General features: G+C 39.2%; 1 protein-coding gene across 10 annotated transcripts in view; it reads right to left on the reverse strand.

Annotated features, from left to right (window-relative positions):
• The window catches only part of LOC138759003 (casein kinase I), a 120,581-nt gene that overhangs the window by 74,555 nt on the left and 23,795 nt on the right, over positions 1-22,231 (reverse strand). The window contains exon 2 of one of the 10 annotated variants that reach the window (XM_069928742.1): positions 10,455-10,609. The exons of the other annotated variants lie outside the window; for them this stretch is intronic. The gene's annotated coding sequence lies outside the window, so the exon portion shown is untranslated. The remainder of the gene's footprint in view (positions 1-10,454; positions 10,610-22,231) is intronic. 10 annotated transcript variants of the gene reach the window in all.

Genomic DNA, 22,231 nt, shown 5'->3' on the forward strand with positions numbered 1-22,231 from the left:
TTTGATCATTAATTAAATTATATTATACAACATTACACAAACTTTAGAACATTAGCCACACACATTGCACAGACAAAAAGACCTTAATTGCACCTTAACAGCCGCATTATTGCAGCCAGCGTAACTACCTCCTCATCTTCTCCACTACCCAAACTTCTCCCTTCACAGATGCTGACCTGCTTAGATTCCAGCACATTTTAAATTGCTCTTTTAAAAAAAAGTGAAATGCAAAAAGAGCAGGTCTTGCTATGGGTTAGTAGGATGCCAACAAGCATACACAGTAACAGCTCCTTTCAGCCCACAAGCCTACAACCCTCAGTATGTTTTGAACAGTGGGAGAAAACCCATCCAGACATGGGGAGAACGTACAAACTCCTTAAAGACACTGTGGGATCCGAACACTGGTCCCAATCACCAACTGCTAAACTAGAATGTGAGATTATCTAATTATTAGTACCAACTGCTGGAAAATAAAACTCAATTTAAAAAGAAGTCTTCTGTGGAATATCACACAAGAGGAACATGTGAATGCCAACAACAAAGCTGAGCTACAAATTACAGTGCCAGTGGAGTAATCCCCCCGACTTCTTTAGAAAATATCGTGTATTTGTGGAATTTGCTCAAAAGCTACATATCTCAGAATAAATTATCAAAATTATGAGACCTCCAAAATGAAATTCTTTCCATTTTTGGTTGTCCCATATCGTGCCACATAAAGATATAGCCCAGTGGTTTTCAAACATTTTCTTTCCACTCATATACCACCTTAAGTAATCCCTTACTAATCACAAACCTATGGATTGGGGATTACTTAAGGTGGTATATGAGTGGAAAGAAAAAGTTTGAAAACCACTGATATAGGAAGAGAATTTTTGTATTTTTAAACCACAGGATGTATTTAGCATGTTTTCTTTAAATTTAAGACATTTAACTGGGATAAAAGTGTACTCCTATATACCTCATCGTTTTTCAAAAATGGCCTTCGGTATTATATATTACATTTATTGACTTTGTTTCTTCATGCCAAAAATTCTCAGTTATCTGACACTTTGCTGTCAAACTCAATTCTGTAATTGCTTTCTCTTTAAGCAATGTGGAACCTTTATTTTTATGTGTATCACAACACAATCCTGAAAAGCCTTAGTAAAATACAGGAGCTCTGTATCTTTTCCTTTTGTTTTGGCTCCTTGAAATGTTCTGTACAGGCACCAGATAAAGGTTAAGATGACATCACCATTCCCAAGAAAGTGTGTGGATTGAAAAATTGAACAACTGCAGCTTAAAGAGTTGATTCATAAATTTTCCTTTTCAAAGCTCTATAATACATTCAACTGGCTGATGGAGGACCTCAGTTTTCTTCAGGCTGACTTCCAGGCCAAACATTTTGGCAGTTTCCGCAAAGCAGGACGTCAAGCGCTGAAGAGCTGGCTCTCCCCACCATGACTACCAGCCCCCCCACATCTCCATCGGGCACACAAAACTCAAAACGGTCAACCAGTTTACCTATCTCGGCTGCACCATTTCATCAGATGCAAGGATCGACAATGAGATAGACAACAGACTCACCAAGGCAAATAGCGCCTTTGGAAGACTACACAAAAGAGTCTGGAAAAACAACCAACTGAAAAACCTCACAAAGATAAGCGTATACAGAGCCGTTGTCATACCCACACTCCTGTTCGGCTCCGAATCATGGGTCCTCTACCGGCACCACCTACGGCTCCTAGAACGCTTCCACCAGCGTTGTCTCCGCTCCATCCTCAACATCCATTGGAGCGCTTACACCCCTAACGTCGAAGTACTCGAGATGGCAGAGGTCGACAGCATCGAGTCCACGCTGCTGAAGATCCAGCTGTGCTGGATGGGTCACGTCTCCAGAATGGAGGACCATCGCCTTCCCAAGATCGTATTATATGGCGAGCTCTCCACTGGCCACCGTGACAGAGGTGCACCAAAGAAAAGGTACAAGGACTGCCTAAAGAAATCTCTTGGTGCCTGCAACATTGACCACCGCCAGTGGGCTGATAACGCCTCAAACCGTGCATCTTGGCGCCTCACAGTTTGGCGGGCAGCAACCTCCTTTGAAGAAGACCGCAGAGCCCACCTCACTGACAAAAGGCAAAGGAGGAAAAACCCAACATCCAACCCCAACCAACCAATTTTCCCTTGCAACCGCTGCAATCGTGTCTGCCTGTCCCGCATCGGACTTGTCAGCCACAAACGAGCCTGCAGCTGACGTGGACTTTTTACCCCCTCCATAAATCTTCGTCCGCGAAGCCAAGCCAAAGAAAAAAAAAGAATACATTCAACACTTTGGAAAACCAGGCTATTAACAATGTTCATGAGAATGTGATTCCTATTGATAGAAAACTCATGTCACAAGTGGGAACTGTAGATCTAGGACAGTGGTTCTCAACCTTTCTCCCCCCCCCCCACCCCATTCTCATACTATAAGTAATCCCGACTAACCACAGAGCACTGATGGTTATTAATGGATTACTTAAGGTGATATATGAGTGGGGAAAAAAGTTGAGAACCACTGATCTAGCAGTTACAAATTCTGTAAATTATTTTCCCAAATTTTCACTAGGTTTCATGTGTACAAATTAAAACCTTCAATGAGAAGTATTCAGTTTGGCATTTGAAAAGGAAATATTCTGCCTAATTTGTAAAATAAAAGTGCATTGCCGATAAATTCCAAACTCTACAAAAATGATCCATGAATTTGTATCATGCAAAAGGGATAATTACACCAATAAAAAAGTGATGGAGAAAGGAGAATGCATGCCCAGTTGTTGATGTACCTGATCAGGAGTCGCCAAACCATGGCTAGCGAGTCACGTGCGGCTCTTTGACATATAATGAGCCACTCATGGAAAAATCATATGTCGTCATATAGGACAATCTTAAACTTCAAAAAAAGTCACCTTAAAAATCGAGGTCATCCTGCATAAAGTCTATAATTCTTATCTTCATAACAAAATCATAACACTGCCGTCATCTTCCTGCCAGCTCTGATGCAATTTTGCGCATACCCCGCTAGTTATTTGCAAAGTCTCAGCGCTCCTCCCCATGTCCACTTGCCTGATCTGACTGCTGTCATCTATGTACAGGCTTTAAATGGCCTGTTACAGGAACCAAAAGTGGTTTATTTTAAAATATCCAAATAAAATTAAAACCTTGAAATTATAATTTTTAAATTTAGACATACAAAACGGTAACAGGCATTTTGGTCTATGAGTCCATGCCACCCAATTTACACCCCATTAGCCTACACCCCTGGTATATTTTGAACGGTGGGAGGAAACCAGAGGCCCCCACAGAAAATTCATGCAGAAATGGGGAGAACATACAAATTGCTTATAAACAGTGCCGGATTTCAACCACAGTCTGGTCCCGATCACTGGCGCTGCAAAGACGTTGTGCTAATCGCTACACCAACCTCATCACCCTATTACGATATTGTGATTTGCTTTTAACAGCAACCATTGGTCAGTGGCATGTACCAGATTTGGGAGTGTCATCTTATACAAAGGGTGTTGCTCAAAACCTCCATTTTAGGTGGAAATGTACAAAGGCATATACAGTATGTTGGCTGAGACAGGAATTGTATGAGCCACTGCTCATAATCGTAGTTTTAGTGGCATGTGATTGTTCCATCTGTTAAATAACTGAAGTTTGACATTTGTGGCTCTTACTTTAAGCCAGTTTGGCCACCCCTGTATTAGATCATTGAGGAAGACCAGGTACATTGACTCATTTCTTCAAATTACCTGTCTCCAATGAAGCAAACAGAAACTGCAGATGTTAATAGTCTAAAATATAAATAGGAACTCTCAGAAATACTGAAACTATATCAGTGGAGTGAGAAAAATCACATCAATGCCACAAGTCTTCTCTCATGAAAACTGCCTGGCCAGATGAGTATTCCCATCCCTTTCTTTTTAAAAGGTTGCCAGAATTGTTTCTTAGCAGTGTTTCTGAATTTCTGAAGCATATGCGGTAAGGCACAAGAACTGTGATTTGTTTTTCCGGGAGGGACTGTGTAACACAGGACTCGCTACCCTTCAGAGATTGTTCATTTAAGCATAGAATTTCAATGTACTATTGTTTCACATGCCAATGTTAGCTTAGGAGACAAACAAAAATGAAACTGAACAGAAGTAAAACATGAAAGTCTGCAGACACCGTGGTTGAAGTAAAAGCATAATGCTGGAGAAACTCAGCAGGTCAAAAAGCAAAGGTAAAGATACATAACTAGGGCTCGAAGCCTTCAGCAAGGCACGGAACAATGTCAGCAGGCACCTGAACAAAAATGGTGAGGGGGATAGGTAGGGGAAGGAGCACAGCCCCAAAGGCAGGAGGCAATTAGTGGATAAGGGAGGGCACACCAGCAAGCAGGGGAAGAAGGAACGGCTCTGTGAATGGAGAGGGAAGGGGTGAAGAACTAGAAGAAAGAAGATAAAGGGAAAGGGAGGGGAGGAAGAAGAGTAGACTAGCAGAAATTGGGGAAGTCAATGTAAATGCCATCCAGTTGGAGAGTACCCAGAATGGAAAATCAGCCAATTTACAGGTGATCTTGGTGGGATAATAAACGAGGCCATGGGAGTGAGGCACAGAATTGAAAAGGTTGGCCACTGGGAGATTTCTATCACTGATGGAAACAGAGAAAAGGTGCTCAGTGAAGTGATCTCTCAGTCTACGCCCAGTCTCTCTGATATAGAGAGGGCCACAAAGGGAACACCAGATGCAGAAGATCACTCTCGTGGATACATAAGGTGAGGCGTTGCTTCACTTGAAAGGACTATTTGGGCCCCTGAATGGTGGTAGGAGAGGAGTGTGGGCACATGTGGAATTTCCTGAGGCCATAGGGGAAGGTGCCAGGGTGACGGTGGGGAGGGGGGGGGGGGGGTGGTGAGTGAAACTGTACAGTCCATTTTTCTCAGACTTACCAAAAAAATCATAAAAAATAATTGGGTTGCTGGACAAAAAATACATTGTAAGCTAAGCAACTGGTATAAATATTGAAAAACAGCCATATATACAGTTAACCTTTCATTCAAAACTACACATTGGGTTCCCTAATGTTAGAGACTAGCCTCATTGTTGAACCTGGTGATACATAATTAATATTTTTTTAAGAAAACCAAGTTGCTACACTCATTGGGTATTTTAAGTAAGTCGCAGATGCTATTACTGTAAAGTTATGTTTTAAAGAATGTAGCAAATAAAAATATGCAGAACTTTACTAAAGATTGAAGAAATTAATATACCACATCTGTACTTTAATTGTCTTTGGGACAGTCTTATGACAGATTGCTTTCATAAATTCAGTCCAGTGTTTGTTATACTTGTTTATTTCACGAGCCAGCTACCTTATTTGAGTAGCTCAAAATTACTGAGAAAATTGCAGTTTATAACAAGAATTACATTGAAAAAGCCAAACCACCACTATTAACAAGGCAAAGAAGATGTGGTTGCAGGCAAAGTACAACTCAGGAAGAACTGGCATTTCTGATGGGAAGTCTAGAGCTGGACAAACATGAAAGTCAGCAGACATCGTGGTTGAAGTAAAAACACAATCCTAGACAAACTCAGCAGGTCAAACAGTGTACTTTATATAGCAAAAATAAAGGTACACAAGCAACATTTGGGGCTTAAACCCTTCATCAAGGCGTGGGAAAATGTTGGCAGGCACCCGAACAAAATGGTAGGGGAAAGGGGAGGGGTAGGAGAACAATCCCAAAGGCAGGAGGTAATAGGTGGATAAGGGAGGGGGGGGGCACAGCAGAGCGAGCAAGGCATTGTGGCTGTGGAAGTGAGCCTGGGTGAGAATATGGTCATAAAGCTTGAGATCAGCAGGGATTGCAGATGGGGAGAAGTGAGAAAAAATTCCACAGAAATCCCTTCAGAGAGCAAAGAAAGTAATTTTTTTTTACCATTCCCTTCTCATAACAACCCAAACAAGTTTTATTCACTTTGATTTTTTCTTGTCCACATACATCTCATTATTTTTTAAAAATCAATAAAAATACTTTCATTTGCATAGATACTGTAACTGAAGACCCATAAAATTTGAACTGCAGACTTTCTTTTATAAACTAAAATTAATTTTACACCTGATTTGTATCTTCCCCAAGGCCAACATGACATTATTTCAAAGAACAGTCATTACCAGGTTCTGTGGTTAATATTTATGATACAGCTTGACACAATTAAACATATTTGCTTGTTATCATGGTTTTTTGTAGAAACTTCTGTGCACAAATTGGTATTCAATTCCTACACTACACGACTACATACATTTCAAAACTGCTTCATGAGTGATGGAAAAGGATACCAAAGGCACTCAAAGTCAATCATTTTGCTAGGAAGCAAAAGCCAACAATGCAAAGTAGTGACCATAAATCTGGACCAAGTCAAACTTTTTCAGACTACTATACATCATTTTTAGTGTAGTTCACGGACAAGTTTCTCTTGTGTCTTGGTGTGAGCTTGCAGGCGCCTCAGATTGAAGAGACTGCCATCCGTGCGGTACCGGATGTAAACAGCGTCTTCATTGTTGGGGTATTTCATGGCTTAGTTCAGCATCATGCTGAAGAAGATTGAAAAGAGGGTTGGTGCGAGAACACAGCCTTGCTTCCGTGAACTACTCTTTGCAGATGATGCCGCTTTAGTTGCCCATTCAGAGCCAGCTCTTCAGCGCTTGACGTCCTGCTTTGCGGAAACTGCCAAAATGTTTGGCCTGGAAGTCAGCCTGAAGAAAACTGAGGTCCTCCATCAGCCAGCTCCCCACCATGACTACCAGCCCCCCCACATCTCCATCGGGCACACAAAACTCAAAACGGTCAACCAGTTTACCTATCTCGGCTGCACCATTTCATCAGATGCAAGGATCGACAATGAGATAGACAACAGACTCGCCAAGGCAAATAGCGCCTTTGGAAGACTACACAAAAGAGTCTGGAAAAACAACCAACTGAAAAACCTCACAAAGATAAGCGTATACAGAGCCGTTGTCATACCCACACTCCTGTTCGGCTCCGAATCATGGGTCCTCTACCGGCACCACCTACGGCTCCTAGAACGCTTCCACCAGCGTTGTCTCCGCTCCATCCTCAACATCCATTGGAGCGCTTACACCCCTAACGTCGAAGTACTCGAGATGGCAGAGGTCGACAGCATCGAGTCCACGCAGCTGAAGATCCAGCTGCACTGGATGGGTCACGTCTCCAGAATGGAGGACCATCGCCTTCCCAAGATCGTGTTATATGGCGAGCTCTCCACTGGCCACCGTGACAGAGGTGCACCAAAGAAAAGGTACAAGGACTGCCTAAAGAAATCTCTTGGTGCCTGCCACATTGACCACCGCCAGTGGGCTGATAACGCCTCAAACCGTGCATCTTGGCGCCTCACAGTTTGGCGGGCAGCAACCTCCTTTGAAGAAGACCGCAGAGCCCACCTCACTGACAAAAGGCAAAGGAGGAAAAACCCAACACCCAACCCCAACCAACAAATTTTCCCTTGCAACCGCTGCAATCGTGTCTGCCTGTCCCGCATCGGACTTGTCAGCCACAAACGAGCCTGCAGCTGACGTGGACTTTTTACCCCCTCCATAAATCTTCGTCCGCGAAGCCAAGCCAAAGAAACAAAGACATCATTTTTAGTGTACAATTATAAAAAGAACACAAAGAGATAAAGCTACATCATTGATATACAAAATGCTGTATGGTTAGATGGCAACTAATAGCCCCACTGGCATTTAGTGGCACAGTTAGCAAAGAGGTTAGCGCCATGCCATTACCGTGCAAGGGACCAAGGCTCGAATCCAGCACTGTCTGTAAGGAATTTGTACGTTCTCCCTGTGACTGCAGGGATTAACTCCCTTCAAAATGTACAGGGATTGTTGGTTAATTGGTGTTTGGCGTGGGGGGGAGGGGCATGGGCTTGTGGGATGGAAGCGCCTGTAACTGTCCTGCATGCCTAAATAGAGCAGAAAGACAAGAAGCTCACTTAGAGGGAATTAGATCTATTTCTTCAGTATAAGGGTATTAAAGGTTACGGAGAGAAGGCGGGGACGAGGTACTGAACTTTAAGATCAGCCATGATCTCGTTGAATGTTGGAGCAGGCTCGAAGGGTCGAATGACCTACTCCTGCTCCTATCTTCTATGTTTCTATGTAAACAGGTGCTATAAAAAAAACACAATAAAATCCCCATTATCTGGAATTCAATCAACATGAAACTCAAAGAACTGGCAAAAAAAAGGGTGAGGAAATCAATAAATAAATTCAAATAAATAAGACTGGGCAGACAGACCCTGCGGGAGAAGCACTGAGACTACTTTGGACACGCACAGGTTTGCCCTGCTGATCTAGGAATGCTCCTCAATGCCCATGCATTTTCTTCGCTGTTGCCACTTTCATGGAGGTTAATCGAGTTATCAGTGTGAGGAAGGTGTGCCTAGGGCCTAACCAGGACACTTGCGTGGAGGTGAGTCGGGTTGTCAGCATGAGGAAGGTGCCGAGGGTCTGACTGGGGCACTTAAGCAGAATTGAGTCAGGTTATGCCGAGGGCCTGATCAGTATATTAGTAAAGTTTTATCTGTAAATCGGGGGAAGGGATTCATTATAATGGCAGCACAGTTAGCGCAATGCTGTTACAGGGACTAGCGATCAGGGATCGAATTTAAATTTAAATTTTGTACGTTACAGAAATTAATTAGGTGAATGTTACATAACTAAAGACGACAATACAGATTTGTATTTTCAAATTACAGTTTGCACTGTCTTTTAAACAGTGTATCCTTAATGCAAGTGTATTAGTTAAGCATTGGAAGAGCGAGTCTCAGTCAACCTGAAAATTTGCATTTCCAGCATCCGTGGCCCCCATAGGTGCTGGATAATGGGGATTTTACAGTATTAAAAATTTATATTGAAACCCAAATTACTAAAGATACTTGGGTCACCTTTGATCAATCACATGGTTTCAAAATTTCCTTCAGGTTTGCCTGTAGATAAGCAGCTAAACGCAAAAAGGAGGCAGAGTATGTTCAGTTATACCAAATTGTTGCAATTAAACAAAATTAATTTAAATTTAAATTATTTTTTAAAATTTAAATTAGACATACAGCACTGTAACAGGCCAATTTGGCCCTACAAGTCTGTGCCACCCAAATTACACCCATTTACCTACACCCCAGTTCATTTTTGAAGGGTGGAAGGAAACCAGAGTCCCTGGAGAAAACCTCTGCAGACACGGGAGAACGTACAAACTCCTCACAGACAGCACGGAATTCGAACCCTGGTCTGGTCCCGATCACTGGTGCTGTGCTATCCATTATGCCAACCATGCCACCCCCAAATAACTCCAAAGCTGCACTCAACTAAAGAGCTGAAGGAACCTGTGCAACCACAAGAACTTTGGGGACCAAAAGGAGATTGATCCAATGGTATCCTGTCATAAATCTTCTCCCTTGTTTTGCCTGAAGATTTCAAACCATAAAATTGAAATAAATGTCCGATAATAAACTGATTTTTATTTTTCACAATTGTTTAAAATGAATTCTGCCAAGTCTGTATGTGGTACGCAATGAATCAAATTGCACTGAAAATGTTGATGGGCAAGGATTCAATAAGTCTAGTCAATACAATGAACATCAGATGGGAATGCATGCAGCAAAAAAGGTTTGAGGGCAAATTGTGAATGAACATGGTGGAAATTGATAAGAAATATAGATGAAGTAGAAAATGTTGAAACAGGAAATATTACATTTGAAGTTAAGTTGTTGAATGGAACCTTTTGAGTCGAGATAATTCAAAGTTTAGATTTATTGTCAGAGTACAGAGATTACGGGCGGCACAGTTAGAGCAACGCTATTCCAGCACTAGTCATTGGAACTGGGGTTCGAATCCTGCACCATATGAAAGCAGTTTGTATTTTCTCCCCATGTCTGTGTGGGTTCTCCCCAGGCGCTCCAGTTTCCTCTCACTGCTCAAAGTGTACTGGGACTTGTAGGTTAATTGGGTATAATTGAACAGCATGGGCTCGTGGGCTGAAAGGACCTGTTACCGTGCTGGATGTCCAAATTTAAAATGACATCACTTACAAGTGGATTCTTTTACCTGCAGGCCAGGCAGAATTTCTATTCATCATTAGTGCAAAAAAACTGTATTCCAGAAAAGATAGGAGATACAAAGGAGAGAAATTCAAGTAAGAAAATGTAAACAAACTGTGCAATACAGAAAACAAATATTCAATAATAAATGATGTGCAAACTAAGAGTCCTCAAACAAGTCTCTAGTCCTTTTCCAGTTAATTGGCTGTGCAGTGTCCTGGGATATTGAAAAGAAAATTTGTATCCCTTTCTCCAAAGCACCTCTTTCGCAGAATTGAATTCTTTACATCTCTTAATAATCTCCTGACTGAAATCAGGATAAAAAAAGACCTTATTACCTTGCACCATCAATGGTGACTGATATCTACGTGCATTATGGACCGCAACTCGCAAAATTGTCTCCCTGTCTTGATATTTCAAACAGCTCGAAGTGGTTGACCAGGATATGGTTAACTTCTTAGAGCCCGATGTGCTCTATCTAATTCCAAACCACCTGGAAAAAATTTGACAAATAATGCATCAGGGATTCATTTTTAATTTTTTTTTACTGGATCCGAACACTCAATGCCTTCTGGAATTCCCACTATTTTAACATTATTCCGACAGCTTTGGTTTTCCAAAGTCAATCTTCTTCAATAAATCTTTCTTCTGAATTTCCCATCCAACAAAGGAATCTTCCATTTTTTATATTTTCTCTCTATTTTGTTCCACTAGTTCTCTACAATCTTGAAAAACACCTTCAATTTTCTTAGAAAGTTATCTTGAAATGTATCCACCATATTTAAACATCTATTGACATCAACTTTAACGATAGAAATATCTTTCTTGACAGAAGAAACCTCATCACAAATATTATTCATTTTTACAGTCATCTTCATAAAACCATGCTCTGAGTAGAGCTGTGCAGTGTCTTGGGATAGGAAGTTCTTTGTGATGCTTTCACTGGGTCACCTATAACCAGTACACTGACTGCTTTTCCATTGAACACAACTCATCCCCAGGGATAGGAGAGACTACCTTCAACCAGAAATGGGTGACTTTCTACTGTCCCCTTTCCACTAGTTTAATCAGCACGTTGGCATCAGCTGACACCGAGAATACGAGTAGAGGTAGAGGTTATCAATCCCCAGCGTGATTTGACGTTATTTGACACCGGCGTGCTGATTGTCTTCCTTTTCCACAGAACTCTTAACTGGTTAATTCCCCGTTAATTCCTGGGACAAGGTGCCAGTGGAAAAGGGGCTTCTGATTGAGTTTGTGGTGGAGGGGTAGCAGCTGTTCCCAAACCTGGTAGAACGAGTCTTGTGGCACCTACACCCCTTTTCTTTTTGAATATTTTATTTATTCAACATATATCGAATTAACAATTTTATACCAGAGTAACACAATAAAACGTTAATAAATATGCTGAAACTATATTAAAAAAAACTAAAATGAAAAACTAAAAAGAAAAACTAAAAAGAAAAAACCCACTATTGACCCACCCTCCCCCCCAAACTAATCTAATCCCAAAACTAAAATATGATATTTCATTATAAAATGATTACAAATAATTATTTCTGATTGCATCAGTTGACACTCAGAGACCTCAAATACATCATAAAATTATTATACCTTCAGGAAAACTTCACTGATCAGGAAAAATAAATTAATAAAATCATAGTTTTAATTTCATCATTTTAGCATATGGACCCCAAATTTGCAAAAGTAAATAATATTTATCTCTTAAATGATATGTAATTTTTTGTAATGGAATACAACTTTGAATCTCAGCATGTCATCTATCGAATGTTAATGAAACATCAGATTTCCGTGTTACAGTGACACATTTCCTTGCTAAAACTAAAACCAATGTAACAAATTTTAATTGAAAATCTGACAGCAATAATTTAGGAGTGAAACTTTTAAAATTTCCTAACAGAAGTAATTGAGGATATGAAGGAAAGTTCAATCCTGTTATCCGTTACAAAAATTTACTAATTGAAATCCAAAAAGGGTTGACCTTTGAACAAGACCACTGAGAATGAAGAAAAGTTGCAGTTTCTGCTCCACATCTAAAACATTGATCCAATAAATCCGATCTCCATCTACTCAATGTCTGAGTATTATACGGTTGGCATTAAAAAAATTATAATGAAGTAATCTCTATCGTACATTAATAGTATTTGTCATAACTTCTTTTGCCAGTCTTGTTGATCTATTATAGAGTCCAAGTCTCCTTCCCATCTTTCTTTTGAATTAAACAAGTCTACTTTAGGTGTCTGATTTTGTAATAACATACGCAATGGAAATGAAATAAATTTTTGTAATCATTCCATCAACCATAATTTGCTCCAAATCTGAAAGATCTTTTAAAATAATTTCTGATCCTAGTTTCTCTCTTAAAAAAGCCCTCAATTGAAAATAACAAAATAATGTATTACATTAATTGATCAAAAGACATCAATTATTATCATAACAATCTCCAAATTTAGAGATTCCCTTATATCATAGTGTTTTTAAATGACAGAACATTTCCATCAGTTTCTAATTTAACTTTATTCCAAATATTCAACAAATGTTTTAATATCAGAGCTTCCTTATCTATTACTCTAGATTTAAAATCACATTTATAAATAAACTCATCTGGTCGAACTTCTATCTTATTTATTAATTCAATATCTATCCATGATGGTCTAATTTTAACGAACCTAAAAACTAAAAACCTTAATTGAGCTAAAGAACGTGGACCTTTAAACTACGAGGATGATGAGATTTTTTTAAAATCCAGATTTGAGTCAAGCTCTTTTGAAGAGGAGGAAAGAGTTTAATCCGCTTAATAAGGCTTTATATGATAAAGGTTGCAGATGCATGCCAAACCAAGCATCTTCTCTCTGTCTTGATAAATTTCAAAATCTGATCAATATAGACAGAGGTTTCTGATTTGGTCCTGGTTTTGGACGGAGTGCTCTGTGGGCTCTCTCAATCAAAATTCTCTCTTTGAAATTTTCTTGACAAAATATTTCTGGTGTGCAATCTTGAAAAAAATGAATTACATCTTGGCCTTCTTTGCATTCAGACATTCCAACAATTTTAAGATTATTCCTTCTACTGTAATTTTCCAAAATATCAACTTTCTCCAATAATTTTTTATTCAGAAAAACCAAAGTAATAACAGGGTCCTCATTAACATTTGTTCTTTCTGTAATATGTTGAATTTTTTCACGGTCATCTTGAATTCTTTCTTCTAATTTATCAACCTTTTGTGAAACATTATCTATTGATTTGGTTAAATCAATTCTAACTTGTATTTTCTAGTTAAAAATTTAAAAATATTTTCCATAGTATTTGCATTTATCAATTTTAGTCTCAATTTTATCAATTTTTTCTTTAAAAAAAACTGTCTTGCCTTGAAATTCTTCTTCTGTGCTTGTATCTTCCTCTTCACTCGCAGAATCATGAGAATATTTTTCATACCAGGCAAGTTTTCTTCTTCCTCCACAACTGGAGCGCTGGACTGGCCCTTTAAGAAGGACGAAGATTGTTTTCCTTTATTTTTTCATCCACAGCGGGCATGAGCGGTGCGGAGGTGGCTTTCCTGATGGCACCATCTTTGCGGAGAGCCGCAGGGATGGCTCCGTGAGACAGTCCCTCTCCAGGGCTGGCCCCAGCAGCTTCAGGAGAAACTCCAGTGGCAGGCTTCGTTGAAAAGGTAGGCCCACGCTCTTTTTCATTCTTCAGTTCACGTTTTTCTTTTGGAGTAGTGTTTAAAGTTTTTTTTCTTTTCTCGGTGGCATTTCCCCCCTCCCCCCCCCCCACCACCCGCTCCCCCATTATCGACACAATGGAGGAACTTTAAAATAACTTTAGGAAAAACTTTATTTAATTAATACTTTTTAAATTAAAATTCCCGGGAGTCGTAAGGGTGCATCACATGACCTCCCCCTATACCCCTTTTCTGATGGCAGCAGTGAGGACAGAGCTGAGTGGAGTGAATCCTTGATGATTGCTGCAGCTTTCAAATAGCTGTATTCTATTTTGTTCTGCTCTTAAGAAAGGAGATCAGTTAGTACAGCTTATGATACTCTAATAAGTAATTCTGAAAATGTGAGTATATCTAGGGAACCATTCTATCTTGAAGGGCTGAGGGGGTAAGCAACTGGAAAAAAAGGACCCGAGTTGGAGAAACTGGTAATAAATTCCAGCTCTGACTTTAATATTCTAAATTTTTAGTGAAAAATCAAAATTTTGGGTGGAAAAATCTGACTTTAAATCTTTATGTTGTTATATTTTCCTAGGGAATAGAGGGGTCTTTTGACGTTGAGTTTGTTCAGTGTCTTGGAGCTATTCCATTAATCCCATTCCCTCACTTCGTATTCATTCTATTTACTTAGTGAATGGTTGCCTGCCATCACTTTGATTCACTACACATTAAATGGCACAGGTAGGCTGCGCAGAATTGATTTTATTTTTGAAGGTTTAAAATTAATATCTATTATCAACAATTTATTTCAAATTTAAATTGGACAAATAGCAAAAAAATTTTTTCAATATTGCAATAGCAGCTGCAAAGAAATGTATAGCAATATCATGGAAATGTTATTAAGTAGTTGGTCTAATGAGATGCAAAATTGTATACCTTTGGAAAAAATTATGTATAGTTTAAGGAATCGAGTTGAAATTTTCTGCAGTATTTGGAAACCATATATGGATTTTATGGATAAGTTTTCATCCACCTCTTCTATCTTATCCACTCCTCTTAATCAGTAATTTTTAAAATAACAATTAATGATTGTCTATGCTAATATTATTGTATATTAAATGGTAGGTGTTTCCTTTCTTACTTTTGGGTGGGAAAAAATATATCAAAGTACTTTTTTTGTATCATTGGTGATAGATATTTAATTAATGTTTTATTCATTTTTTTTCCTGTAATGATGCCAACAATTAAATAAATTTTTTTAAAAACGACTTCAATTTTTATTGATTTAAATTTTCAGGAGTGCAAATATTTACGACAGAGTGCCATGATATCAAAATCAGTAAGTCTGCATAACTCAATAATATATTGTGTTCCTTTGACTGACATACAATATTAAAATCTTTTAAAGTTTTCTCTGATGGTTTATTTCTTAATGAATTCCAAATAAATGATTAATCAACAAGGGTGAGGGAAAAACAATATTGATAAATAGCACATCCTACTAAGCCCAATTACACACCAAATTCATCTGTACGCTGCTTTCATGCACAATGCCCTGATGCAAGCATCTGCAAGTTTTCCCTGTTCTCTTATTTTCTATTGTTTCATGTTCCCTTCACATAGCTTTTGGTCTTCTCAACTTCTCTCTTTTTAACTCTGCACCACCATCACCTACGAGCATTAATGGCTTATAACAGCAACATGGACCAAGCCGTGAGGAATGCCAAGATGGGAAACAGGTAAGAAAAATAATAAATTTCAGTTCTGGGAGAAAGGCAACACAAGCCTCAGGAACCAGGAATATGGGGCCTCTGCAACAACATTTCGGATGATCAGCAGTCCTCGAGAGCAATGTAGAAACTAATGGTGAATTGCATGAAGTAACTGTTCTATTACGCAATTGGTTAAAACAACGATAATTAGAGTTACACGACTACTTACAAAAGCCCTGTACTGATAAAGACCTGTGATTCATTTTCAAAAATTTGTACATACAACACAGAAACAAGCAAATTTGGCTCACGAGCCTATGCCGCCCAATTAACCTGCACCCCCGGTATGTTTCGAGCAGTGGGAGGAAACCGGAGCCCACAGGGAAGACCCATGCAGACACAGGGAGAACGTATTAACTCCTTACAGACAGCATGGGTGCTGTAAAGGCTTTGCACTAACACACAACTGCCATGCTACTCCTTGAACAAAATGTGACAAATGCAAAAAATAAACAAAAAAATGCAGGTGAGAGAGCATAAAAGAAAGATCAGAGATCATATTTCAGGTATAAATCTTTCACTAAAACTATTGTGATGAAGGATCTGCTATTTTAATGTCAACAGAATAATGGAAAAACCACTTTGCTACTTGTTCAAGTTAAGTTTGTCATCAGGTTGTAAGTATAACCCAATGAAACAGAGTTATCCTGTCCTTGGTGCAAAACATGCAGACACAACCAAACATAACACAGCAAACAATACATGTGCAATAAATAAATATTGTTTTGTACATATGAGAGTCCAAGATGTTTAGATTGCTGAACTTGAATCTATACATTTTAAAAGTGTGTTACAATAAAAATTACCCAGAGCAGCATGTCCACAAGCAAGATATTTTAATTCATTCTTGAGAGATATACACTATTGAAAGTTAATAGTTCAAACTTCTGTTGGAACCTTTACTATGAGTTACAGAATAGAGAAATGGTCTTTGGGGTAATTTCTTTCGACTAGAAGCCAAAAACAGAGAGTTGACAGAGAATTACAATTCCAAATGCTGTAAACAGGAATAACTTCTCCAGATTACAAGAAGTGGGATTTTACCTGCATTTATGCTAGGACCATCACCAACATGAAGTAAAAAGACGCAGGCTCCTGAATTTCTTTACTCTAACCCTGTTTTCATCATGTTTCAAGGTGCCACTATAACCTTTCATTATTAATAGATTTTTTCTTATAATTCCATGTAAAGGATATGAGGCAACAATAACAGGCCACTCAGTGAAACCATAACATAGCTCTTTAAGCTCTACTTAATCCTCTTCCTGTTTCCCCAAATGCAACTCTATCCTATAACCCTCATTGCTTCTCCCTCCCCCCCCCCTACCTTGCTTCTCCCTCCACCCCTTAAATACATGTTGCCATCCACTTCATCCATTCTATGGTAGCAAGTTCCACTTTCTTACCAATATCTGTTTAAAGTTTCTGAAGTTTTTTTTTGGTAACAGCCATAAAGTCCCAGGTGTCCAGTATTCAAGCAACCGGCTTTAAAAAAAAGGAAGATGATAAATTTTTTAAAATAATGAAATAGTTTAAAATTGGCATGCCTTGCCGTTAAGTTTGCCAATCCATGCAATCTTTAGCAACTGGAAAATATGGTCATCTTGCAACTACTAATCTCCAGAGGTGCTGGATTCCAGGGGTTCTATGATCTCTATTTATTCTCTTCCTTATGATTGCAAACTTTTCTATAATTGTCAAAATATTTCTTTATTTTAAACATTTATTTAATCACCATTCCAAAAAAACTCTCCGAATCTTCATCCTTTCCTCTCATACCTTTGAAAGTGAGTCTACATCTTTTTTTTACAAAATGCCATATGACAACTATTTTTCTTTTTCTTCTTTGGCTTGGCTTCGCGGACGAAGATTTATGGAGGGGGTAAAAAGTCCACGTCAGCTGCAGGCTCGTTTGTGGCTGACCAGTCCGATGCGGGACAGGCAGACACGATTGCAGCGGTTGCAAGGGAAAATTGGTTGGTTGGGGTTGGGTGTTGGGTTTTTCCTCCTTTGCCTTTTGTCAGTGAGGTGGGCTCTGCGGTCTTCTTCAAAGGAGGCTGCTGCCCGCCAAACTGTGAGGCGCCAAGATGCACGGTTTGAGGCGTTATCAGCCCACTGGCGGTGGTCAATGTGGCAGGCACCAAGAGATTTCTTTAGGCAGTCCTTGTACCTTTTCTTTGGTGCACCTCTGTCACGGTGGCCAGTGGAGAGCTCGCCATATAATACGATCTTGGGAAGGCGATGGTCCTCCATTCTGGAGACGTGACCCATCCAGCGCAGCTGGATCTTCAGCAGCGTGGACTCGATGCTGTCGACCTCTGCCATCTCGAGTACCTCGACGTTAGGGGTGTGAGCGCTCCAATGGATGTTGAGGATGGAGCGGAGACAACGCTGGTGGAAGCGTTCTAGGAGCCGTAGGTGGTGCCGGTAGAGGACCCATGATTCGGAGCCGAACAGGAGTGTGGGTATGACAACGGCTCTGTATACGCTTATCTTTGTGAGGTTTTTCAGTTGGTTGTTTTTCCAGACTCTTTTGTGTAGTCAACAACTATAACTGTACACCAAACTCTGAACAGGCTGACTAATGCCCAACACAAGTTTAGAACAACTCCCTTATTTTTTAATTTCTATCCCAACCTTGGAGTTAAACAGGAAAGTCTGTGTATGATGTGATTGTAAGGCAATACACAAAGGTGCTGGAGAAACTCAGCAGATCCTGCAATGTCTATAGAAAGCAAAGGGAAATAACCAGTGTTTTGGGCCTGAGCCCTTCGTCAAGGTGTGAGCAAAAAGCAGCAGGTGCCTGAATAAAAATACGGGAGGTGGAGAGGAAATAAATATTTGCCTGGGTTTGCATTTATTTTCCTTGCTAATCTGTGTTGCTTTGTTTTAGTTGATACACAAGATGCTGGAATCTCAAGCAAAAAAACCCAATCTGCTGGAGGAACTCAGCAGGTCGAGCAGCAATTGTAGAAAAGAGTAATCAATGAGTCAAATACTTCAGCAAGACTTGTAATAGCTGGAATAAAACAATAAGCACAAAAAAACTAATTGAACAGGTAATTGAAGAGAAAAACCTGAGAGCTGCAAGTCTCCAGAGAATAACAAAAATGCCGCTTTAAAAAAAATAAAGAATAGTTGGTCATGTAATGAATTAGCTTCTAGTTTTATAGCTACCCTGCTGGCCAGAAATATTTTTTTTTTCTGCACTGTATTAGCCAAATAAAGTCTTCAACTGCATTTCTAGAAAATTATTCCAGGAGCATTAGTTCCTTATATGGCTGAAATTCCAAAGAGAATGAGTGGGTTCATTTTAAAGATGGCCTAAAGACTCATTTACCTCTGATATTCCCATAATCCCATACAAATTCAGAACCCCGCAATGTTCACTTGCTTTCTCAGTAGATCCCACAAAACCACAATGGAAGCAAGTCATCTCCAATCCTGAGGAACTCCCACAATCTCTTTAATATACAACAGCTGTAGCTACAATATGCAACCATCAATCAATTATTATACATCTTGCAGACACAATAATTATATGCACCTTCCATTAGACTGAGCATATTGCTTTGAGGGTGGACAAGTTGTTATTGAGGAAACTCAAATTTTTCACCAATAAAAGAGCATGGCAATTTGATTAGAAACCTTCCAAGATCATTTCAGGTATGTAAAATGGTAGTCAAATAAACAAATTAACCATCTCTTCCTTCCAATAAATTAATACATTTATACAATATAAAATTATGTACAATTAAATACATTGCACAAGTTACTATTAATGGACCCTGATTTTATTTAATATTTTAAAAGTTTAAGTCAGTCACTCCATGTGATCAATAAGTCTATAATCACACACAAAGATTGGAGAAGACCCAAACACCAATGCTTATCTCGATCAGGATGACATTATGATACTACACCTTTAGGAAGAGAGGAAGTAAAGCTCAAGTTTCATGCCAGATTTCTAATCTCAAAGGAGGCATCTGTGCACATGCCATCAGGTCAGCACACACATCTATTAAATTGTACCCCAAGAAAGGCAATTCTCTACCACGCGAGAATGCAGAGAAAGAAAACAAGGTCAGGTTGACATATCCCTTTAATCACAAACAACATGTGAAGAGGTGTTTTTTTTCCTGCTTGAACAACATACACTTGATTTTGTAAAAATTAAATATGAAATAAAACTGTTGATGGTGGAGATCGGAAATGAAATTAGAAAATACCCAAACACTCGACAGGTCAGGAAGCAGTCACGGACAGAGAAAGAGTTAATGTTCCATGTCCAAGAGAGATTTCCGAAGAACTGGGAAAGAGAGAAAATTAGTATTCTGTAACAATGAGGGAAAGACAAGTAAAACAAAAAAAAAAACTCTGGTAGAGCGAGACCAAGAAAGCTATTGTGGCACATTATACTTTAGGACTGTGGGATACATCAGCAGACTCAGCTACACTATTGAAAGAAAAATGGAGCCATAAATTAAACCAGAAACATTTTTTCTCCTTTTATACATATTGCCTGGCATGTTGTGTTTTCAGCATTTCTATTAAAATTTTGATTTAACTGTTCTTGTACAGTTTCTTCAAAAGACGTCATTGCCGACTCACGTGGTTGTGTCTACAGAAAGTAATGTTGAATTTATTGTACATTGTTCAGGTAACTGAAGTTGGGTGCACAGCCAAGCAAGGAATACAAAAAAAATGCACATCTTGTGCAAAAAGTTTCTTCCAGATTTCAAATTGCTTCTCCTCTGACATGCTGAGGTAGATGTGGTTAAAGGAGACTTTATTCAAACCTCAGCCTCCATCCAATCCAAATTTGCAGCAACTGCATAGATTTGTCCACTTCCACATATGCTACTGGCCCATTCAAAATACCTCCCATCCTCATGAATGACTCATTCATCTTCGTACAGCTACAGTACCAGGGTCACACACAAGTGTTCCTTCCTCTCTCTCTCTCTCTCTCTCTCTCTCTTTGGGAAGTTCGCCTCACTTATTGGTTCTCATGGTGTGGTCCTTCAAGTACTTGGACCACATATAGCCTCAATATTGCCGAGGAATCTACCAGCATCTGCCTTCAGGAAACAAAATTTTGACAGGAAGATTCCAATCCAGGAACTATTGGTATTTTCAAATGGTGAGCTCATTGAACCCATACTAGTATTTCCTGATAGAGTGGCCAAGAGTATTTTTTTAAACATGCTCATTATAATGACTTCTAGAAATCTCTGTTTTTAGGCATCAGTGCATCACCTTGGAGACACAGTCTAAGAAGAGCCACCTTTTCAGGGTCTTCGAGAACTTCCTTAATTTTCTCCCAGAATCTTTGTTGTTGCCACTCTCCAGATTGATGGAGATAACAGAGCAAATCAAACCATGGCCAGTCCAAAAGAATGCAACGCCTGTCACTGAAGTCTCTCAACTTTTATCAGTCTGGCTTAAGGTTAAACAAATAATAGGATGGAAAGAGAAAACCCACCAGTATCTGAAGCCTATCTAAAGTCAATCACATAGAAAGCACATGAAAGGACTTGTGGGGATACATCACAATGGGGTCTGCAGATCTTTTCTAGATCCCAAGGCCAGGAGTAAGCCAAGAAGATTCCAGTTATGAGCTCCAACTAGAATTTTTTTGATAAGAAACAAGCTACATCTGCCTGCCAGGCAGCTGGATAACATCCAAATTGCTCTGCAAAGGAATAGGTACACAACAATGAAATGAACACATGAAACTTAACCTTTTAGTCATTTCCAATACTCAAAATGCAGACCAAGGGGAGGGGTGGGGGTGAGAGAAGGTAGAATTGTATAGTCCATGTGCCTGTAAGAGGGGGAAATTGATAGTGAGGAAAAGCAAAAGGAAAAGTCAAAAATTCTTGAATTGGAGACATTAATTTTGTATCAAGCAATGTTTGTTTAGAAGCCAGTTTATATTTAACTGAAAGTTTCATTTATTAATCTTGTGGAGTAACAATTAATTTATTGACATACACACAAGTATATATGGACTGAAATTCTTACTTGCTCCAGCCATACTTTGTTTAAAATAAATCCAATTGTATACATTAAATTACTGTAATGGAAAGAGTTGACAAAGATAAACATTCATAGTTGTGTAGTTTTAATTCAGTAAATATAGTTTCAACTATCAATACAAATATTGATCAACAATCTAGATAAATGCCCTTGCTCATTAATTCTGCAAACCATTTCTGAACTGGCTCTATTGGTCAATTATTACCACAGATGTTTGATGCAAATCTCTTAATGCTGCCCAATGACAACTCAAAAAAAAAATCACAGTGCACCCAATTCAGTAGACAGTGCTTTCCAAAAGCCATTATCCCCATTTCGGGTGCAAACACGATAAATAATTCAAGCAAAACACAAGCTTGATTGAGGGCAATGACCTTTGGTAAAAAGAAGAGACAATGTGAGAGGAGGAAAATCAGTTTCTGATGCAGCGTTGTTCCAGTTTGAAATAAGTGGCCCAAAGGTGTGGTGATTATAGATCGTGTGGTGGCTTTGAAAAATGGAATTGGTTAATCATTGGAAATTTTTTTTGAAGGGCGGCAAAAGCAAGAAAATGGGTCTGGTGGGAACTGCTCTCTCAAAAGAGATGGCACAGAATTGAAGGATTGAATGGCTCCTTCTG

This window comes from Narcine bancroftii, chromosome 3 (genome assembly GCF_036971445.1).
Source record: "Narcine bancroftii isolate sNarBan1 chromosome 3, sNarBan1.hap1, whole genome shotgun sequence".
Taxonomy (NCBI): Eukaryota; Metazoa; Chordata; class Chondrichthyes; order Torpediniformes; family Narcinidae; genus Narcine; species Narcine bancroftii.